This window comes from Cupressus sempervirens, chromosome 2 (assembly GCF_028749045.1).
Source record: "Cupressus sempervirens isolate cs-2001-9-10 chromosome 2, ASM2874904v1, whole genome shotgun sequence".
NCBI lineage: Eukaryota > Viridiplantae > Streptophyta > Pinopsida > Cupressales > Cupressaceae > Cupressus > Cupressus sempervirens.
The window spans coordinates 62,885,316-62,899,589 of NC_143119.1; the positions used below are offsets into that span (position 1 = coordinate 62,885,316).

The following is a 14,274-nucleotide window of genomic DNA, read 5'->3' on the forward strand; positions in this document are numbered from 1 at the left end:
TGATAGTGAAGTATCCCTTCTGAGGTTTCTTTTGGTTTACATGGCACGATTGAAGCATGCATCTTGCTTCAAAGTCATCCAAGAGTCCTATTGCTTGTTATCTTTGATTGACATCAATATCGGTAATGTGTATCATGGATATTTGAACTCGGCTTCCATTATAAAAGCTCAGATCATTTACCTCATCCCATTTGATTCTATATAAAATCACTTTGGATCTTGTTTCCTCATCCTGGGTTCCATGTGGTTCCTTCTGTTATCGTTTAGAACCAGAATGCAATATACATTCAATAGAAACACAAGAACAAATGCACCTTCTGTACTCACAGTTTGAATACAAAACACATACTGCTCTAAGTATCACAGATACTTCCAACACCAGAATAGAATTTTCAGTAATGTTGATCACACTCAAATCATATACAAAATAATTTTGATTATTCAAAGAATGCCTACAATAAATAATGACACTCCTGCATGTAAAGATCACCCTAATGCTAATTAGCAGAAGCTTGCTTTCTCACTCGTCATTGAAGAATACGAAAAAATGACCAAGATTACTCCAAATTGACACTGTATAAATTCCTCTAATACAAGGCAGTGACACCTTATCCATTTGACTGACAAACGCCACAAGACACAAGTCTATAATGATTTACCATTACCCAAGAGACCTGCACAGAGAGACAAAATTGATGTTTCACAGGAGCAGTAACCTTTCAATTCTTATTGACATGCCGCATATTGATGCTACCTTTCACGAATAAGAACATGCAAACACAATAGGCAAAACTGAAGTTGCTGCAGATAACAATATCTGAACAATCAACCATCACAGAGTAAGATCACAACAATTGCAGGTAAATGATTTCTCCTGCAGTGTATTCAAAAAATCAACACTCTCTCTTAGCAATGGAGAAATCTGCATCATGTCATGGAGTATCTCATAATGACAAACACAATGGCTACACCCATATGAGTCAGCAACAAAGTTTATCATGGATTCTCTCAACATGATATTGTCATCTCAGCATTACATTCACCGTGGCTACTCCCAAAGGGTGAAGAATCATAAAACTAAGTCATGGAGTCTGATAAATGACTTCCACCCTGGCTACTCCCAAGGTGTGGATTCACCATAGCTACTCCAGGTGGAAGAAGGGCTTTCACCTCAAATTTCTCTCATAGAGAAGAGTGCATTAATGGGGATTACACCTCAAAATTCTCCCTCACGGAGAAAAACTTTTAAACACTGGATTACACCTCGAATTTCTCCCTCACAGAGAATAAGTCATCAACAATGGATTGCACCTCGAACTTTTGTCTCATAGCAAAGGATTGCACCTCAAACTTCTCCCTCACAAAGAAGAATTCATTAAAGCACATAAAGGATCATCTGAAAACTGAGACTCCCTCTCAGCTGAGAATCCCTCTAAACAAAGGCAACATTCCCATAGCTTTGATTATCACAACACTAGGAAATTGGCTCCAATGTTTGACCAAACGATGAGCTTTAGAGGTCACATTGCTACTCGAGCTTGCTGATCCTCTACAAAGGACTTGACACTCCCCCTCTGTCACACTAGCTCCCTTTGCATCTCATTTCTTCCTCTTCGAAGACAAATCACACTGATAAACTGTATAGGTTCTTCCTCTTAAATGATGTTATGTGTCTCCAATTCTCGCAAGCAGTGCCTCCATGTTTGTTTCTACAGCCTGCATGACTTTGCATGTAATGTCTCATCATCCCATTCCTTCTTGATCCATCCTAGAAGCATATTTAGAGAGATTACTAAAAGTTCATAGAATTAAACTATTCTGAAGAGAAATATACATATCAGTGCTAAAGCATACACTATTCCCACTGTTATAAATATTAACTGTATAAAATTCATGATCAATATTCAAATGCTAATCTCTTTATTGCCTAAATTTCCTCACAATACTCTGATAGATCTTTCACCATCACAAAATCTTATAGCAGGCAGAGAGTGAAAAATTTAAACACCAGCACATCTGCTGTCCTCATAGACATGAATGCCAACCATATAGGCATAGATGAGCATGACAGCATACTCTCCGTTGATGTCCAAAAAAAGTGCAAGCTTCTTCATAGATTCTACCATCAAAGGCTCTTCAGCTACACGTTCTCATAAGAATCCCTCATTTCTTGCATCTCTTTTTGGATCTTTAATAGATCTCTCTGATACCATATTAAATTTTAGAACCAGAATGCAATATACAATCAATAGAAACACAATAACAAATGACAGAAAAAAATATCCTAAGAAAACCCTCCACTTGAGGGTGAAAAACTCATCTCCACAATAGATATATCCTTTATCGTATTCTCAAATAAATACAATGTTCTCAAGCTCAGATGAAAGATTTATCAGTGATTGTTAACTCTTAACAATCAAACAATAGATGCCTTCTTCACAGTTTGAAATTTGAATACATCTGCTATACTCACAGTTTGAGTACAAAACATACACTGCTCTAAGTAACAATAACTCACAGATACTTTGAACACCAGATAATATATTTAGTAATGTTGATTACACTAGGATCATATACAGAAGAATACCGATTATTTAAAGAATGCCTGCAATAATAATGACACCCCTGCATGTAAAGATCACGATCATGCTAATCAGCAGAAGCTTGCTTTCTCACTCTTGTCATTGAAGAATACAAAAAAAATTACTAAGATTATACCAAACTGATGCTATATAAATTTTTCTAATACAAGGCAGTGACACCTCATCCATTTGACTGAATCAACAGCCCCACAAGATATGAGTCTACAGTGATTTACCATTATACAAGAGACCTCTGAAGAGAAAGAGGAAACTGATGTTTCACAGGAGCGGAGAACTTTTAATTCTTACTCACAAGTCACACATTGATGCTACCTTTCACAAATAAGAACATGCAAACACGATAGGTAGAACTGGAGTCGCTGCAGATAACAATATTTGAACAATCAACCGTCGCAGAATAAGAACACAACCATTGCAGGCAAATTATTTCTTTGGTAACATATTAAAAAACATTAACACCTTCACACAAGGGAGCTAGGGTGGGTGGGAAGGATCCTAAGTGAATTTAAGCTGAATCTGGGTGAACACAGGGGATCCAAGGGCTGTCAAGAAAAAAAATCAGAAAAAATTATTTTCTAAGAATATATTCTTAAACTTATAAGTGGCATTTATAATTCCATGTATTCATAAACTTATAAGTGGCATTTATAATTCCACCCTTAAGTGATAAATCACGAAAATAGTGTGCACCATGAAGGTTAATGGGGTTTCAAAGGATTTTACTTTGGGCTTGATAGCGAGGGCTTTGCCCTAGGGCCTTACCTGTGAGGGGTGTTGCCCCTAGACTCTATGAGGGGTGCTGCCCTTTGACTATGCTAGGGACATTGCCCCTTACTTCATGAGATGTGCTGCCCATTGTCGAATTATCCCTTAATCCTTCTCCCCCTACTTATTAGGATCTCTTGTCACATAAGAAGCTTGCTTACAATGAGGCGGTGATGGGATTGGGATTTGTTGATGCGTGTTTTATGACCCACCAAACAATAGAACAAATACCAAAATATCTTATCCTCTCTTGAATAAAGTCCCTTGTATGCTAAGATTGCAAGAAGATCATACGACGACTCCAAGGTTCCTTCAGTGTCAGGTGGTGACTGTGGATAAGCTCGGTGGTTGATGTGATTTGTTGATAATCGCAGGGGGCCTTACGTGTGTTTACTCAGACTCATTTCAAGCCATATTGGATGTGAGAGTTATCTAAAGGTTTTGCAATGAAGTACTTTTTTGAATTTTCCCAAAAGATGCAGAAATAAAATGGGATAGGGTTTACAAATTCTATTCTACTCCTAAGGGAAGTGATGACAATAGATGGTGTTCTGGTGGACAAGTTCCTTAATCACCAAGCTTCACTTCGCCAAGTTATACTGCAACTACACGTGAACTGGTGCAATCTTCAAGGGTTATGTGAAAGATTTTCATACCACCACATACACCATCATAAAGAACTATGTATATGAATGATAGAAGTTAAACATATACGTGAAATGGGTTGAGGCTAACTTTGCACAACATTTTAGAATCACCAAAATGTCAAAAGTATTAACCAAAATGTCAATCTTGCCTTCATGTCATCAAATGTGATCTATTGTTCACCGCCCATTTGCAACTTCTGCCCCTCCATCAACAAATCGAACAATGGGCCTACGATCCTGGAGCAGTCTTCCACAAAACTTCTATAGTAGTCGACCATCTTGAGGAACTGTCTCACCCTGTGAACATTGTGCAAGGGTTCCCAATCTCGGATAGTGCTCAACCTTTTTGGATCTGGCTTGATCATTCCTCGCCCGACAATGTGTACCAAAAACGACACTTCCTCTTGTGCAAACATGCACTTCTCCTTTTTAACATAAAGATCATGCATCTTGAGCAGCTTGAACACGTCCCTTAGATGTTTAGTTCTTGGGCATTTCCAGGGTGCCCATTACAGTAGTCTCAGAGCCGTTTCCAGTGGTATCAGAGCGGTTTCCTGCCATCCTGTGGGGTAGGAAATTTTATTGTCAGATTTGCTGTTACATTTGGTGTGACCGACACTAACATTTTCTAGCCATGGACAAACATAGGAAGATTGGTAGTTCTAGAAGTCAGTGGAGTAATGATGAAATTAGCGTGAAGATGAGTGCTTTGCAGGAGAGTATGGAGAAACTTGAGCTTCATCAATAGATATTGAGGGAGAGCTTTTCAGATCCAGAGAAAATTGAAAGTGCAGCGAGGTATATGGTTTCTGCTTTTAGAAGGCGGAGATTGAGGTTGCAGGGAAGGAAGTTTGAGTTTTCCACAACAGGAGTCCTTGATGCAAATGTAGCTATATTTAGTACGACACCTGCTAGTCCTGTCTGTAGTGTTGATGATGGACTTAATTCACAGGGACATGTGGTTGTGTCAGGGGCAACAAAGGATAGGAGCACTGAGCTTCAACAGGTTGAGACTCCCAGAGTTGTTGCTACAGTTAGTGCAGAGACTGTTGATGCAGTTGTTACCACTAATACTTTCGACTCTCTCAAGGACAAAATTATTATTGGAGATTTGTATGTGAGATCTCATGGTGTTGCTATAGTGTAGGAGGCTGTTGCTTCCTTAGGTGGGATCGAGACACATATAGAGCCACCCAGCTATGATGTTGGTGATGTGGGTGTTTCAGCGGAGTCAGTAGATATGGGTTTACTCTCTAGTATTATTGATTTGCAATCTGGCATTGAATCATGTGTGCAGAGTTAGGAGTCCACATATGAGGCTTTGTTAGGGGATGGCGATGCAACAATAGTGGGATTAGGAGATTGCGAGGATATTGTCATATTAGCAGCCACTTTTGTGTCAGTTGAACCATCCAACGAGGAGTTTAGCAATATGCATGCAGTTGTTGATGTGTGTTGTAATGATGGCACACATGTTGATGATTATGAGTTTTCATCAACTACAGAGTCGGTTCAATTTCTGTTGCGACAGTTAGTGTTGTTCATGTGTCCATATATTTTGATGTGGCTACACCTATTGTTGATACAGTTGGCATGAGTGCATATGGTTTGCTTGTAGCTACATCTTTTTCAATGCATGTTGGTGGTGATCAGGATTCTAGTCCAATATATATTATGTGGGCAGATACAAGGAAGAAGAGGTTTCATAGATCTTCTACAGAGTTTCCTTTTGGTGACATTCTGATTTCTACATCATTAGCACAAGTTTTGGGTGCTAGGCTGGAGGACATATGGTTGGTCCTGATGATGTTGGTTTTTATGTCCACAGGGATGTCACATACTACTTCATTTGGGATCCGTGTGGAGGTTGGAGTTCATTGTGTTGCTGGATTTCTTGAGGACAAGCGATTTTAAGGAGGGCGGATTGTAATGTCCCCATTTTTAGCAACTCAGTAGAGTTCTTAGCCTTTAGATTCTCCAAAGGCTAAGTGAAGAAATAAGAAATTGATTAAATTAATTTCTTATGAAGTCATTAAATAAATTAAAATTAAAAGGTGACTTTATGTTTAATAAATTTAATTTATTAGAAGCACAATTAATTATTGTATTGCAAGGAGAAGCTTCTAGACAGTGCATTAACTATTGGAAAGGGGGAAGCCTCTAGTAATTTAATTTTCTAGAAGCACAATTGATTATTGTATTGCGAAGGAGGAGTTTTTGGAGAGTGCATTAATTATTGGAAGGGGGAAGCTTCTAGTAAATGCAATTAATTACTATTTTATTTCCTTCTAGAAGGGTGAAGGAAAAGTATAAATAAAAGTGGGAGCTTTATTGTTTAGCATCGGATTATTGTGAATGGCATTTGAGTTATAGATCTGTTCTTGGCATTAGAGGACATCTATCCTCTCTTGTGACATTCTAGACGTCATTCCCTTGGGGTTTGGCCTTTGGAATTCATTGCTATCAACTCATTAACAGGCAGCTTAGATGCATTTCCAGCTACAGGCAGATTGGGTGTAATTAGTTAGTTGAAGATTTTGTTATGTATTTGGTTTTATAATGCTGGAGTAATTAGTGAGTTTGCTATGTATTTAATTTTATTAGTTTGAAAACTAATATTATTTCAGCAGTAGTTCAATCTCCAGTTTGCATAAACTCCTTTTTCATGTTATATGGTTTCAAAATCTATGCAAAAACATTAGAATCTTTATCAACAGTTGGTTCAGTTCTTGGGCATTTCCAGGGTGCCCATTACATTGGTATCAGAGCTTGCTTGCAAAGTGTTTGACGAAATTTCAAACAACTGAAGTATAAAAGATTTTGGTGTTTGAAAAAGTTATAACCTGTTGGGGTCATTACACCATTGCAATCACAATACTTTGATTAGACTAAACTTAATCTAAATGAGGGAATTTGAGAGAACAAATAAGCACCAAGACACGTCAAGTATTCACCAAGCTTTAATGAAAACACAATGATCTTAGTAGCTCATAGCAACAATCTCAAAAAACCCTCCTCTACAAATGAGAGGTGAGGCCTTTATATAGGTCCTTGATTACAACGGGGCCCGGATGATCACAATAACTGATGGCTAAGCTTACACCACATTAGCCCTAATTAGGGTTAGGGCAAAGAAAAGGAATGTACTTTAATGCAATAAGGAATCCACTACTATAGTGGGTAATAAATGCCCACTCTGCATGCACTTTCAGGAAGGGAGGGGTATAATAATGGTCACTAAGAATGCCCAGTATGAACTAAATGCATCTACCCTTGATTCCCTCGCTTGAAGGCATGGAATCGGTCCAATACCATCTCTAACTCTTCTGTATTGATGCTTGGTGCTGATTCTTACTTGAATTCTAGAATTGCAATTGCTCTTTTTGCTTTTCCCTAGCTTTCCTCCCACTTTGGTATCAAGTCCTGAGTGGTGTGCATGGTATTCGAGAAGATGGAGAAGTTCTCAAAATCATCTCTTTCATAGACATTTAGTCGAAAGAATTCCTCTAACTTGGCTTTCAAATTATTAGTTGTTTTCATCTTCCATCAATCTTTGTGACAAGAAGGATGCAACTGCATGTATGCCCCTTGTTTGATGTTGTCCACCACCCTTTTCCATCGAGCGAATTCCTTGGTGAAGCTCTCAAACATTTCCTCAGTTGTGATCACTGCATTGTACCATCGAAGAAAATCATAGATATCCCCCTTGCTGATAACTCTTCCATCGATCAATGCTTGCTTTGGGGTCTCCATCAGGTTTTGAATATCGGAGATCATTTCATCTTGGTAAATATGTTCATCCTCCCATGATTCCTCCATGCACTAGATCTTGGAGAGTATAGCTAACGCCCTAATATGTATTTGCACCAATTCATTCACATGCTTGAATGCTTCCTCCCGAATTCCTTCGACCCAAACCTTCGCACCTTGAGCAATCCGCTTGATCCTATAAATATCATCAACTTTGTCAGCTGAAACACCTGTCAGAGGGACAAATGATGGACCTTCCTCTCTTACTGGACGAGGCAAGTTGTTGATGTACTAACAGAAGGCTTTGATTTCTCCATTCTGTTTTTGTCCATCCTCTACCTTCTTTAATCTATCTTTCAAAGCCTGTGTAGAGTCATCAAATTCTTCCAAGATTTGTTCATGGGAGGCATGACCAAGATTTATTTCTGTGACATGGTATTCTGTAATAACCCCAATAGGTTATAACTTCTTCCAACACCAAAAATCTTTATATTTCAGTTGTTTGAAATTTCGTCAAACACTTTGCAAGCAAGAGTCATCTGACTGATATAACTTTTCAGATTGCTGTAGTGATTCTTGTTTGGATTTGCCTCAAAGAGAATGCTTACAAAGACTCCAAATTCTCTAAACAATGTCCTAACATAAATATGCAACTAATTTTGGCAATAGTGAATGCATATATGAGTTCTAATCATGAAAATGATCACCTACAGCCAACTGGTATTTTAACAAACAGTTGGTATGCAAGTTAACTGGCTGATAAAAAATGATATATTAACGCTCAAAGATAACTATTAATGACCAGCAATTGTATCTCCTTGATTGAGAATGAGTATCCGATACAATATTCATACTAAGTTAGTCAAGACTCTTGGCATTTACAAAGATATCAAAATATGATAATTGCTGGTAAAGTAATATGCACCTACAGCTGCCAATGAAAACTAATGCAATACTAAATATCTAACTTCAATACTCCCCTACAGCAGTATGCTAATCACATGCATGATTAAATACAATTAAAGCCATGGATTGCTGATACCATTATGAGGAATGTAAAAATGAATGATATATCTATTAATGAATGATAGGTCTGTTACGAAATGACAATTACAACAGCACTCTATAGTGAAAGGCAACTATGAAAATACACATCAGACCTGGCATATGAAGTCGCCTTAGAGAATAGATGTATTGCAATACCACTTGAACAGAAAATAACCTCCTCAAGTGCCCAAGTCGTGCCTCTCTAGCTGCCGCCCCTGATTGTAGATGGCTGTAATAATTTTCTTTGCTTTTTCGAATTTGCTTTTTCAGATTTATTTTTTTTCGGATTGCTTTTTCGGACCTACTTTTTCGGCTTGCTTTTTCAGTTCTGCTTTTTCGGCCTGCTTTTTTCGGACGGCTTTTTTGGCCTGCTTTTTCTCGAATTGCTTTTTCGGCCTGCTTTTTCGAACTGCTTTTTCGACCTGCTTTTTTCGAACTGCTTTTTCGGCCTGCTTTTTCCGAACTACTTTTTCGGCCTGCTTTTTCGAACTGAAATATTTTTTTCTCAATGTAGCACAAATAGAAGACTGAAGTATCTTCCTCCTAGCTGCAATAATTCAAGTGATATTTCACACCCTCAAAATCGTGTACCAATTGAGAGTTTTCGTTCTCAATGGCCAGTTGTGACTATTGCAGAAACCCTAGGCTCCACAATGCACATCAACAAACATCAACATCAACAACAACAAATCTGGATGATTAGAATGAAGCCTGGGGTGCCTATTTATTCTTTTTCTCCACTTTCTCCAGAAACTTCTAGAACATTATTTTATTTTATCTATTAGTGACTTTATAAAAAATATTTTATAATTCAAGTCACTTTATTAAATTAATTAAATATAAAGTTACCTTTTAATATTTATTTATTCGATAACTTTATAAATAATTAACTTAATATCACTTATTTATTTAATTAAAATAATTAATTAGTCATCCTCATAAAATATTCATTATTTTGGACAACTTAATTAATTAAATTAATTAAATCAAATTGCCTCCAAAATGGGGACATGACATATTCATCTGCAGCAATCTGATTTTTACTCTTTTTAACTGTAGAAATTGCAATATGCAAAATCTTGGATCTCGATTCACCTCTAACAACCTTAGTGAATCTTTTTGCTTTCCCTTGCTCTTCTGATCAGTTTGCTTGATCCAAAATTTCATGTAATTAAATAGCCAAAGCAACCTCTTTTTGTTGACTCTCTTGAATTCGTTGCTTCAACCATTTTGGGAATCGGTAATACTCTGGACCACTATGATCACTAATTGTTCTTTCCTTTTGGACTGCTTGAATGTTGATCTCCTCTTCACCTCCTAGACTATCCATTGTCACTTCTTGAGTTGCAACTTCAACATTTGGAAACCATATTGCTGCTGTAGGAGTTTCTCCCTCTTCTAGACCAGCCTCATCCTCCACCTTGTTTCGCTCTAATATTGCAGTGAGACTTTCCTCCGTAGCTATATCTTGATCTTTTCCTCTTCCTGACACGGATTTTTCATAGGCATTTATACTCAGTCTATCATGCACTGGCCTGTCCAAATTTTCTTGTTGCTCAAATCTCCTTATGCTTGTCTCTACTTCCTACCTCTCAAATGTTTCTATCTCTTGAACATTGGGAGTGTGACTCGGAGAAGAGGGAGCATTTTCATATTTTTGCTTCTTTTGTTGAGGCTCTTGCATGACTTTCTTACTCCTAGGATGCTTTTCTCGAGATACTTCTTTCCCTTTCTTGGTTCCTACATCTTCTGATGGAGTTTTTCTTTCTTCAATAGTCCCTTCAAATATTTGTCCCTGTCTTTCATCCCTGAGCGATCGGTGACCAATCAATTTCTACGTGAATCCATTGCTTACATAACTAGTTTTTCAAGCTTACACTCAATCCACCACTTTGTAAAATCCAAGACTGGCTTTGAAAGAACATTCAGATCTGTGACTTCTTTCTTTTTCCAATCATATGGATGAGCTGTCATTTCTGGGTTGAATCCTTTTTGCATCACATTTGGATCGTCCTCCATTTGATTAGGAACCCAAAATATGTTGCATGCTCTAATAATGTTCAATGGAAAATCTTGAATGCATCTTCTTTCTAACCTCGTTATCATCCACAATATTTGCCCAAAAATCTTCAAGGTGAACTTTATGTTGGTACTTTGATCCTGCTATTGATGTGATCTTGTTATACGGAACAAAATCAAACCTTTTCAGATAAAGTGGAAGACGAAAGAAGTGAAAATTGGGCACACATCATTTTTTCCTTCTCTTATGGAAATTGGGAATTGCAATTCCAACTTCTTCTTCCCTTTCTGGATCTTGTCATAGACTGTGAGTTGTTGAGTTAGCTCCAACGGGATCATCTTATCTATTGGGTACCTCGACAGTTTGTACAACTCCATGGAGAATCCTTGAATGTATGATAAGGTGGGGAATTGGATGAACTACGCATCCTAATCTTCTACCAACTTCATCGCGCCAACTGACAATCTCATGTGCAGTCTCTTTTGCAATGTCCTTACTATGCACATGGTAGAGGCATCATTAACCCTCACATAATCATCTTTTGAATATAAATGTAGCTGAGGGTAGCACTCATGAATCCTTAATTGTCTTGTCCTTACATTTCGTTTTGAATCCTTGATTGTTCTATCCCTAGGACTATAGTGTTTAGTATATTCCACGATCAACTCCAAATGCTGAAACGAAGGAGGGAAACTAGATGTAGCAACAAGTCTGCTTCCCACAATTTTGTTAGCTAGGTGTGTAGGATGACGGTCATTGTATTCAAACATTCTCCAATTGAATTCTTTCAAATCAAGGTCGCCAAGGCTTGTATTTCCAATTTCTACCCACATCGACATGATTTTGGATTCCAAGTAGAATCCTTTCTTTCATTCTTTATTAATTGTTTGCATGTCTCTCCTATTCCTTGGGGTTTTGCCATTCTTCCTTCTTGCAAATCAGAAATTTTGGAGATCATTGAGAAGAGATAGGAGTTTTCTTGGAATTTGTGAAGCAAGTTTCTAAATTTCATCAAAAAGAAATATTTCAGTGAGTTGGAGAAATCTTCATGAATCGCGAGGAAGCTCTGGAAACCTTGACAGAATTCTAGAATTTGTCTTTTGGAAAAATTCTTCCTGCTGTTTGTGCTTTTACATATTCTTCAAAAATCTTCCTTCTCACAAACTCTTTGAATTTCACTCCTGCTCTCAATTTGCTCTTCAAATTTCTTTGTGAGAAGGAATGAATGAATGGGTTTAAATATATAAGCAATCCTTCTGAAAAAGCTGTCATAAAGCTATAGGCTAATATTAGGCAGCTGCTTTACTTAGCCATTTTTTTTTTTGAATTTAAGTTTTTGAAACTTTTTCAATTTTTTTGAGAATTTTCAACTTTTCCAATTTTAAAAAAAAGTATTCCTGAGTCTTGGGATTTTTCCCAAAAAATTAAAAAAATTCAACTTTTCCCTTTTTCACACTTTGGATGATTCAAGATTTTAATTTTCTCAAGTTTTCGGATTGTGCCGAAATCTCATCCTTTAGCACCAGATGATTTGGAAGAGGTGGAAATTTCAATTGTCAATAATATCACTATCATGGAAAATCCACAAGATGCATGGGAATGTGTGTGAGGAAAAAAAAGGGGGTGTATTTCAAAGGGTGTCTAGGATTCCTCTCTTTTGGACACTTTCCTCAATGCACATAAAAAAGGGCAACAAAAAAGGTGGAGTGTGTGGTTTTAAGATTGTCATGGATTCATTTGCCTTGACCATTCCTTGGCCAACGTTGACTTGCTCTCCAATGTTTTGGGAGGGTAGGGTTTTGGAGTCATCGAGGATTTCATCCCATTGGAAAAAATCTGCGAGGAGGGCAAAAGTGCGCCCAACAAACATCGGAGATCGCGTTATGAAGGTAGTGAGGGATTTCGTTATTTGGAAAAAATCCTGTGAGGAGGGCAGGGTTTTGGAATCATCAAGGATTTCATCCCATTGGAAAAAAATTTACGAGGAGGGCAAAAGTGCGCTTTACAAACATCGGAGATCGCATTATGAAGGTAGTGAGGGATTTCGTTATTTGGAAAAAATCCTTGATGAGCATAGAAGTCCAACCTGAGAGACATGGAGAGCACAATTTTCATTGAGTGAAGGATTCTTATCCGCTAGAGGGTTTTCTTGGTTTGAGTGAAAATGTGCTCCACAAATGTAGGAAAGCGCAATTTTCATTGAGTGAAGGATTCTTATCCGTTGGAGGCTTTTCTTGGCGTAAGTGAAAATGCGCTCCACAAATCTAGGAAAGTGCAATTTTGAGATTGTTGGTGATTCCATCTCGTTGAATGAAATCCGCAAAGGAAAAGTGCGCTCCTCAAACACTGACGAGCGCATTTTAAAGGGGGCTATGGATTTTGGTTCAATCCCATTCAGCAGAGAGCGTAGTTTTGCACACATCATGGATTTGGAGAGGTTTGACCCTCCTCCATCACTGTTGACTTGCACCCTAGTTTCATGGGATTCCACTACATTACTCCATAATCCACGCCACACATGGTTTTGAAACTTATTTGACTTTATGACTTCTTCAACATCCACTACCATGAAATGCTCAACCTTGCTAAGGGGATTGTCCAATGTTGAGCCTATTTCCATCATCTGGTGATGATCTTTCATTGTGCACATGTTCAAGAACTGTCATGGAAACAAAAAATGCTGTCATTTCTACTCCATTATGTATTACATTTTGCATGCAAAGGGGGACGTAGAGGGTCCCATGAAATGGGCGATGAAAGTGACAAACAATCACAACAGGATCCAACTCTAGAGTTGGCGTAGATATTATTGTGGCTCAACTTGCTAGAAAATAGCTTTAGATGAGGCAACTTTTGTAGTAAATGGCTAGTGGAAGTGGCATTGTAACTCATTGCGGTTCAAGTGAAATCAAACCAAATGTTGACTTTGATGCTTTTGTAGTCACTTTGCTTCTATAGTTATGGCGATGTCTCTACTGATGAGGCAGGTTTTGCATGTGACACAGCTAGTGGGACAGGTACTCCAATTGATTGTGGTTCAAATGAAATTCAACCAAATGCTGATCTCGATGCCTTTGATGGAGATTATGGAAAGTTTTATATATTGATTGTAATTTATGAATTTCCAGTGTGTAATGACATTTTGAGACTCGTGTATTTTCATTTTTGCAAGTTATGAATATGAAGTATTCAAATATTCTATATATTGGCAATTGTAAGTATCATTATTCTTATATATATTCCTGTATGGAACTTTTCCGGCATGGCCCTGGACTAAGTACCCGTACCCACACCTGCACCAGATTGAGCTTTCCGGGCAATCGTAGCAAAATTTATCGATTGTGAACAATAAATTATAAAATTGACTTGACAACAATCAGAATTGAATTTGATTATTGTGTCAATTGGTGTGCACTTTTGGATCAATATTATTTTCTAATTT

At 37.7% G+C, this 14,274-nt stretch overlaps 1 protein-coding gene across 6 annotated transcripts in view; it reads left to right on the forward strand.

Moving 5' to 3' along the window:
• LOC149571064 (uncharacterized) overlaps positions 1–14,274 on the forward strand; it is a 50,274-nt gene that overhangs the window by 11,820 nt on the left and 24,180 nt on the right. The gene's annotated exons all lie outside the window — the stretch shown is intronic.